The 9,298-nt window shown below is 41.2% G+C and overlaps 1 non-coding gene across 1 annotated transcript; it reads right to left on the reverse strand.

Moving 5' to 3' along the window:
* Positions 1 to 3,623: 3,623 nt before the first annotated feature.
* LOC133371027 (5S ribosomal RNA) lies at positions 3,624 to 3,742 on the reverse strand. Its single transcript, XR_009759236.1, has one exon. It is a non-coding gene; the product is annotated as a 5S ribosomal RNA (ribosomal RNA).
* Positions 3,743 to 9,298: the final 5,556 nt, after the last annotated feature.

Here is a 9,298-nt window from a genome sequence, read left to right on the forward strand (position 1 = left end):
ATCATCGGCGTAAAGTAAAACAGGGATTTTCCTTTGTTTGATCGTAGGGGGAAAAATGCAGGGGAATCCATGGCTGAAACAATATCATTAATAAAAAAATTAAATAAGAAAGGGGCCAATATACAACCCTGCTTAACACCCTTTCTCATTGGAATTTTTTGGGATAGGACGCCGTTGAAACCAAGTCTAATTCTTAAATTAGTGTCATAGTGTAAAATTTGGAGTAGCCAGAGTAGTCTTTTATCGATGCCAGCCTTATCTAATTTCCTCCAAAGCAGGAGTTGATCAACTGAGTCGAATGCTGCTGCAAAATCGATAAACGCTAAATAGAGAGAATTTAAAGATCTCATTTTTACTTTCGTGATGAAATGGTGAAGAATATACAATTGATCGATTGTGGAAGCCCCTTCCCTAAAACCTGCCTGAACATCTGATATAACAGTGTGATCCCTATCCCAGTCAAGTAGTTTATTTAAAAGATATCGCCCGTAAAGCTTAGCCGCCACATCTAAGAGGCTAATAGGGCGATAGTTGGAGGGGTTGGTGGGATCGCCTTTTTTAAATATAGGGATTACTATGCTCGTTTTCCAACCAAGGGGAGTACATCCAGTTTCATTAATTTTTGTAAATAGAATTGCCAAGATAGGGCACCACCAAGTAGGAAAAGCTTGATATAGATCCGGTGGAATCATGTCTTGGCCTGGAGCTTTCCCCAAGCGGAGTGAGGAGATTAAACTGTCAATTTCAGCTTCAGTTACCGGAAGCCATCTTGGGGAATCTGAAGGGAGAGAGGGTGGAACGTGGGAATGTGGAGATAAATCTCCAAAGACCTTATAAAAATGTAGGGTCCACGTTCCTGGTAAGATCGGGGGAATTGTAATAGATGGTTTATCAAATAAGGAACCATGAACTAGACTCCAAAACTCCCTCTGATTGCCCTGGAGCGCTGCCAGGCCAAGGCGTTGCCAAAGTGTAAAAGTATAAGCTGTACGTTTGTGTTTCAGTAAGTTATTGTAATCTTTTTTAAGTTTTAAAAGTTTGGCTGTAGCCGTTTCCGAATAGTGATGTCTGGTAAAGCGTATTTGGTGGGAAAGTTTTTTCTTTTGGGCAAGGCAATACTTGTCAAACCACGGTTTACTGCCGGGATATGGATTAGCAAGGTAAGCATTGGATGTAGTGACTGTCGAGTGGAGATGGTTAAGGATTCGTTCAAAGATCTCCCTGATATCATATGCTGGCATAGATGCTTTTGTACACAGCTCCATCATGGTGGAGGATGATAAAATTGTTTTGACCTGTTCAACTAATATTGGGGACCACCTTCGACGTTTTGGTCCCTGGAATGCCTCTGGATCAGGTAGCGACTGAGGGAGCGTCAAATAACCAATTGAAAAGGAAAGTTTTAACAATAGGGGGAGGTGATCACTATCTGATCTGTCCTCGATGGCAAGTTTTTTACATAATCTATCAAACGAGAAGAGATCAAAATATAATCTACCACGCTGGCTCCTCTTTTAGACAGAAAGGTAAAAAATCCCTTGGACTAGTTGAATTTTGACCCATTGAGACATAAAAGGTGGGCACTAAGTAATAGCCTAAATAAGGCGTAGCCGTTGGTATTAATCACCTTATCACGCGAAGAGCGGGGCAATACTACCAAATCCCCCGGACAGAGGTCAGGGGGAACCGGGGATTTTGGGAAACTGGGGCCCATCCCAGCGTTGAAATCTCCACCAATTATTAGATTGTGTGAAGGTTACTTTTGGTGAATTAATTCAATAAAATCAGAAAAATCATACCACACTTGGGACCGAGAGGATGGGCCGTGGGGGGAAAGTAAACATTTATAACTATAAAATGAGAATGGGGGGATTTCGATAGGGTGGGACGAGGGATAGGGGATATTATTAAGGCCTGACAATAGTCATGGGACGGGCATAATATCTCAATAACTGTAACATTTAGCTCAGTCGAGATTAGAAACGCTAGGCCTCCGCTAGGGCGGCCTTTCTGGGCCAAACGATTGGCAGGCTTGGTCCAGCATTTAAATCCTTTGACATAAAGAACATGATCTTCTGTTAACCAAGTCTCTTGGAGACCTAGGATATCAAAGGAACGGAAAAAGGATAGACGCTCGGGGTCAGAAGCTATATTATTCCAGCCTGCTATGTTCCAAAATAATAAATTGGTGTCTGTAAGAGGAAATGGGGCAGAAAGGTCTGGCGGGGTATTCTGGGGTTCAGTGACAACAGGAGATAACAAAGGATTTCAATGAATTGAATCATCAAAAGGTTGAATTTGATCTAATTCGGGTCTTATTACACTGACATTTGAGATAGGGAAATTTCCCCCCCGGGAAAGGAGCCTCGGGGGTTGAGTGGGCTGGAGTGTTATTTCAATCTCGTTCGCAGTCAAATAACGCTTTTCTTTGAAGGGTATTTGGGAAGGGAGTGTGACTCCTGTTAATGGTATAGGGGAAGCCATAGGGGAATTTTCTTTAAAGGGAGAAGGGACAGAAAAGGCAAGCTTTTGCTGAGAACGCAGATCTGCCTTTAAACGATCAAGTCTGTAGATTATTTTTGTTTGCTCATCTTGGGAAAGCTCAGGGAAGACTTCAATACGTTGCAGATCTTCCAACTCTCTCGATTCATTTTGTAAATCCTTTATAGGGCAATGTGGTTCCAAGTCAGACACATAAACAGGGGGAGGAACAGCGGATTTACTTACAGGGTTACTTTGTCGAAAAGGTCTGGACACCAAAGGAAAAGGGGGAGCTACATTTTTGAAACAGTGGACAATGAATAGGCCATGATCAGCCAGATATGTTTTTAAAGAAAAAAAATTGTTTGAGACCTGCTTGCTTATGAAAGTTATTACCGCTCTAGTCGTGGGTTGATTGCTATACAAAAAGAGGATTCTACTTATATCTGAAGGGGCAATTTGAATCGGGACACGAGAAGTTAGGTACTCACAGAACTGGTATTTGTCGGGATAGGGTCCATGTTTCCTCAAAAAGTTGGGAAAATTGAGGAGGACCACTTTGTTTTGCTCTATAACTAGGTTCATATGAGCAGAGGACAGCTTGTTTTCTGTTATCTTTTGAGGTAAAGGTTTCTCAATTGAAATAGGTACAGACACATTTTTAGCAACACTGCTGCCATAACTAAGAATACTGTAGTATCTTCTATTAACTGAGAATATTGAAAACTGAACAATTTATAACTGGGACCAATTACCACTATAAGGAGCTATCAATGAGGCAGAATTCTGAAGAGAAAATAACTGATCAAATGAAGTGAAAATAGGATGTTTAAAACTTCTTGTTGTCATACAGATTTCTAAAGACATACAGCAGGAATGGTCCCTCGAGATGTTTTTGGACTATAACTCTCATTATTCCTGACCACTGGCTATTCTGAATGGGGGGGGCTGATGGAAGTTGTAGTTCAACCACATCTGGAGGACCACGGAGTCCTCATCCCTGCTATACAGATACGTTTTGCTGTTGTTATAGGCCTTCAAGTCGATCACAACTTATAGCGACCCTATGAATCTTTGGGATGTATTCATAGGGTTTTCATGGTAAGAGGTATTCAGTGGTGGTTTACCATTGCCTTCCTCTAAGCCTACGGCACCTGGTATTCCCAGGCAGTCTCCCATCCAAGTACTAGCCAGGCCTGACCGTGCTTAGCTTCTGAGATCAGACGAGATCAGGCGTGTTCAGGGTAGTATGGCCATACATACAGATAAGTAGTAGACTGGAAAACCTGAAGGCCAATCAAAAAAACCAAACCAGCAAACCTAGCAAAATGGAAAAAAGAAGCAACGAAAGAAAGAGTTCTTGCACATGGGTGCCATCCCTCATTAAGACCTTTAGGAATTAGCCAATGCAATGGAAGGATCCAGGGCAGCTCCCTACTTAATGACAGTTTGACACCATGCAGATGCATCCTTTCAATTGCCCCCAAAAGACAAATCACAAATGGTATCCTGACACTGTGAAATGTCCCACCAAGGGAGCACCTGATCTGCAAGTGTGGATGTTGCTAATATGTTCTCTGCTGTGACTTTACAGAGGCAAGAGGGGAGCACCCCAGGAAACCTAGCCTTTATTTTTTGACCTTCTCGTCCTGTGGTCCTCACTGCTGTCACCAAGTGAACATCTTTTACTTCCTGGCTGCCTCTGCTAAAACAGCTCTTGAGGACTGCAGTCAACCTAAACAGCAGTAGAGTTTCGCTAAGTTTCTGTTTCCCATAACAAAGTTCCCCTCCCTTAAGTTTCAGTTTCCTGAGCTGACCAGTTGAACCTCCTGACAAGAACAGCCGGTAGTCTAACAGAATACTGTACTTATTTTATAGCTGAAAACAAAATGGCTGAACAGTTTCATTCATTCACCAGGAGATTAGACAAAGTCATACAAGATAAGTCTATAATGGCTATCTATCTGAGACTTCCCAGGAGGATCCCTCCGCCTGTGCTGCCTCTGAGACGGGCTCCCGTCTTGGATGAAACATATCCAGTTTTAAATTCAGTCAGAAGGGTTTTTTCTGACTGGGGATGATTTCTTCCGGATAAGGAAGAAGCGTGAGATCTGCCACATAGTTTTGTTTCGATTGTTGGAGCCTGGAATTCGTCAGAATTGTCTGTCTTCCAGCAGTTCAGACAGAGCGAGAATTTTATGCTAGCTCAGCTGGATAAGTGACCCGTTTTTTTTTAACGGACTAGCAGGCAAACCTCCTGTCTACATTTATCATTTTCTTATCTATATAGCTAAAGAGATTTGTCAAAGTAACAGCAATTAAGATAACCTAGATGAGGTAAGACTTTCCTTCTTTATTTACGGAACTAAGGGGGAAGAAAATATAAATAGCTTATCTTTTTTTTTATTGCAAAAAGCTGACATGGAAAATTGCGTTTTAAAGATTACAACGGATGAGAGCTTTCTGATTGGGAGAGATAAGAAATCTTTTTGATTTACAAGATTTTTGTGTAATATATATAAGGGACTATTTTTTCTGATCTACTTTTTTTGTTGTTGTTGTTGACGAATCTGCTCATTCTCTCTGCTACTAGTTATTTGAACGCTGTGAACTAAAAGCTGTTTTTGCACTTCTGGACATTTAAGAGATAAGGACTGTCTAGCGTGTGACGTTAGTTGGTTGGAAAGATTAACTCCTTTGTAACTGGATAAAGAAATAAACTGCTCTTTGCTTGGGACATTGAAAATTGAAGGAGTTTTGTTCTTTTGGTTTTAAGAATGGCAATTAAGAAGATCATGGATGTACAAGAAGGGACTTTATTTCTAGACATGCTTCAGAAAATAATGGATGGGATTAACTCAATAAAACAAGAACTGAGAAATAATAGACAAGCGTGGAGAACTGAATTTCATGAAATGAGACAGGAGCTGAAAGAAACTCAGGATTCTATGAGAAAGGAGAATAAAGATAGATCTGGAAAACAAAAAAAGGATGAAAGAGAAATTAAAGGCAAGGTTCAATCTATGGAGATTGGCTTAAATATGGACATGAAAAAAGATTTGGATTTCCTGGTTGTGACGGATCCTGGAGATAAATATTACAGTTTGGAATACAGCGCTGTCTCTGAAGGAATTGAAGAGATTGGAGATAAAGATATTATCGGTTCAAAAAAATTCCTGGACTGGAAGGATTTGATGGAACTTGAAATGGAGAAAGTTAATAGAATTAATCCCTGTTTTGTGTCAATGGAAAAACCTTCAAGAAATGTACTAGTGTATCATGTGGAAAAGAGGAGCAGAGATGCGGCTTTGAAACAATACTTCAGTGTTACGTTTGGATTTGATGGTAAGAAAATATCTGTGATGGAGGAAATTCCTATCAGACTTTTATTATATGACTATGACAGCAAGATTTTTGGGTGCGTAAAGATGGAAGATGGACCCAATATGGATAATGACAGAAGAGCGATTTGAAACTACTGGACTCAGTAGATTTGATGAGTTGGATTAATTGACATGTTTATTTAGAAAAAAAATTGATTGACATATATCTCAAGGATTGGAAACTTCTCTTTGACTTTTTGTGGAAGATTAAAATGGTATGTTGTTAATGAGATTTGAAACCAACTAAGATAACTGCTGGAGGAAGGTGATTTTATAATCTATTAAGAGATAGGTCTGTTATATATTATAGATTTATAGTTGAATTATAGTGTTTTGAAATTACTGGATTTAGTAGATTTGATGAGCTGGATTAATTGGCATGTTTATTTAGAAAAAAAATTGATTGATATATATCTCAAGGATTGGAAACTTCTCTTTGACTTTTTGTGGAATATTAAAATGATATGATGTTAATGAGATTTGAAACCAACTAAGATAACCGCTGGAGGAAGGTGATTTTATAATCTATTAAGAGATAGGTTTGTTATATATTATAGATTTATAGCTGAACTATGACAAATCGGAAGTCAATATTTTTATATATATGTATTTTTTTTGTATTGTATTAGTTATTGATTTGTGTTGTTTTCTTTTTGTATTATTTTGGTTTTGAAAATTAGAATAAAAATTAATTGAAAAAAAAATATAATGGCTATCTATCTATCTATCTATCTATCTATCTATCTATCTATCTATCTATCTATCTATCTATCTATCTATCTATCTATCTATCTATCTATCTATCTATCTATCTGTCTGTCTGTCTGTCTGTCTGTCTGTCTGTCTGTCTGTCTACCTGGGTATACCTCTGAATACCTGGGGAACACTAGCAGGAAAGCTGTATTACTTACATTATTCACTTACAGCATTTAAACTGTGGGCTTCTGTAGGAAATAGGAAGCTGAACTAGATAGCTTAGGTGAAGGAACCTTTGTCCCTCCAGATGTTGCATCATCATCATCATCATCATAACCCACCCTTCACCAGTATGTCCCAGGGTGGGTCACGACAGTAGAAAATACATTATTAAAAACAATCAAAACAAATTACATTCACAACTAGAGAGGGTCCTAAAAATATATCTCTGGAGTGTCAAAAGCCAGGGTGAAGAGGTGTCAGCATACGATGAAAACTGTACAATGAAGGTGCCAGATGCACAACGTAGGGGCTGCCACAGAGAAGGCCCTTCCCCAGGGAAACCCCTTGAGTTTCTGAAGGTGGTGGAACTACCAAGAGAGCCCCTTCTGCCAACATCAATGCCTGAGACTCCGGGGTCTATAGGGAAGGAGGCAGTCTTTCAGTTATTTGGGGCCTAACTCCCATTAGCCCCAGCAAGCATGGCCAATGGCCAGGGAGAATGGGACTTATAGTTCAGCAACATCTGGAGGGCCAGAAGTTCCTCATGTCTGAGATAGGCTTTTGGTGTGATCCAGAAGGGCTCTCAATATTTCTTTATTTATTACATTTCTGTCCTGCTTGTGGGCTTCCCATGGTCATCTGAACTGGCCACTGTGATGAGTATAAGGAAGCTGCCCTATATGGAGTCATATAGGTCCATCTAGCTCAAGACTGTCTACACCAGCCTTTCCCAACTAGTGGGCCACCAGATGTTGTTGGACCACAACTCCCATCAGCCTCAGCCAGCATTGCCAAAGGTCAGGAAAGATGGAAATTGTGGTCCAACAACATCTGGTGGCCCACTAGTTGGGAAAGGCTGGTCTACACTGACAGGCAGTGGCTCTCTAGGGTTTCAGACAGGGGCTCCCTGACCCCTACCTGGGAATGCCAGGGATTGAACCTGTGGCCTTTTGCATGCAAAATATCACTACAACTGAGCTACACCCTTTCCCCCTGAGGAACAAGTTGCAGGACTAGTTGGGCCCTTCACCTAACCCTGTGGGCTGTTCTTATGCCCTTAAGAGCTTCTGATTGTCCTGAATACTCCTGTCAATCAGTTTCATTGGGTAACCCTGACTGGCAGGAGATTCAGGGCCGACAAAAGGAAGGAGTTGCCCTGGTGGAAGTTCAAGGAAATGAGTTGCACTTTGCCATTCCACACATGGAAGGCTGGCACTGTAATTTCATAAAAGCCAGAAAAAAGTCACCACACACCAGGTCTTTAAAAAGATGGGAGAACAACAGGGAGAATATTTGTGAAAATAACTGGATTTTTCTTTGAGATAAAACTGCTTTGTAAAAATGAGTACATGGAGCAAAATTGCATACAGGAATGTGTACATTGGGAGAAATTTGCACCGAAATCCTGATACATATTCATAAGGACTTTAAAAAAAAATGGAAACTGATGTGGAGAACTGAACTGAAGAGTGGAAAAATGAGACTCCGAGAGAAACCAGAACTGACAGATTCATCCATCCCTAGTTGCTCCAGAGCAGCCTTTCCCAACCAGTGTGCCTCCAGATGTTGTTGGACCACAATTCCCATCTTTCCTGACCATTGGCAATGCTGGCTGAGGCTGATGGGAGTTGTGGTCCAACAACAGCTGGAGGCACACTGGTTGGGAAAGGCTGCTCCAGAGGTTAGCACTGAAAGTAACAGGAAGGAAGACAGGAACATCAGCAGCTGCCTTATAGAGTCCATTGGCCCATCTAGCTTTAGTACTGTCTACACTGACTGGCAGTGACTCTGCAGGATTTAAGACAGAGACTCTTTTCCAGCCCTACCTGGAGATGTTGCTGGGGATTGAACCTGGGACCTTCTGCGTGCAAGGCAGATCCTCTACCACTGAGCTATGGCCCTTCCCAGATGTTGGAATTGGAACCAGATGGGTTCTAATTACAAAAAAAAAATAAAGGATTTTGATGAAACTGTAGGAAGAACTCCCTGGCAGCATGAGCTGTCTGACAGTGGAGCAGACTGCTTCAGAAGGTTGTGGACTCTGTGCGATTCATTCTTTTTAAGATGAGGCTGGATGGCCACTTATCAGGAATGCTGCGGTTGTGGAATTTCTGCATCAGGAGGAGACTGGATTAGATGACCTTTGAGGTAACTTCCAACCCTATGATTCAGTTTGGCGTAAGGAGTGATGGGCTAGGGTCAGGTAGGAAGAGACAAGGGCCTTCAGCTTATTCTTTTTTAAAAATTTGACCTTGCAGGTATGGCTTGATGAACTCAATATGAAGAGACTTCTTTGGCGGGAAGGGCTGTTTCCAACCCTGCCCCACTCAGGCTGGTCTCCAGCTACACTCATGTTGCAGGTTCAACTCTGTCCTGGAAACCTCTTGCACACACCTTTAGAAACTCTTCCAGTCAGGGCAGTCACTCACTTCCTTCTGGGAACTGGAGGAAAAGAGCCCTAAAAAAAACACCAGGGGCTCTTCTCAATGACAGAATTGGATCCAAGGATTTCCCCT

The sequence above is a fragment of the Rhineura floridana genome, chromosome 15 (assembly GCF_030035675.1).
Source record: "Rhineura floridana isolate rRhiFlo1 chromosome 15, rRhiFlo1.hap2, whole genome shotgun sequence".
Classification (NCBI taxonomy): domain Eukaryota; kingdom Metazoa; phylum Chordata; class Lepidosauria; order Squamata; family Rhineuridae; genus Rhineura; species Rhineura floridana.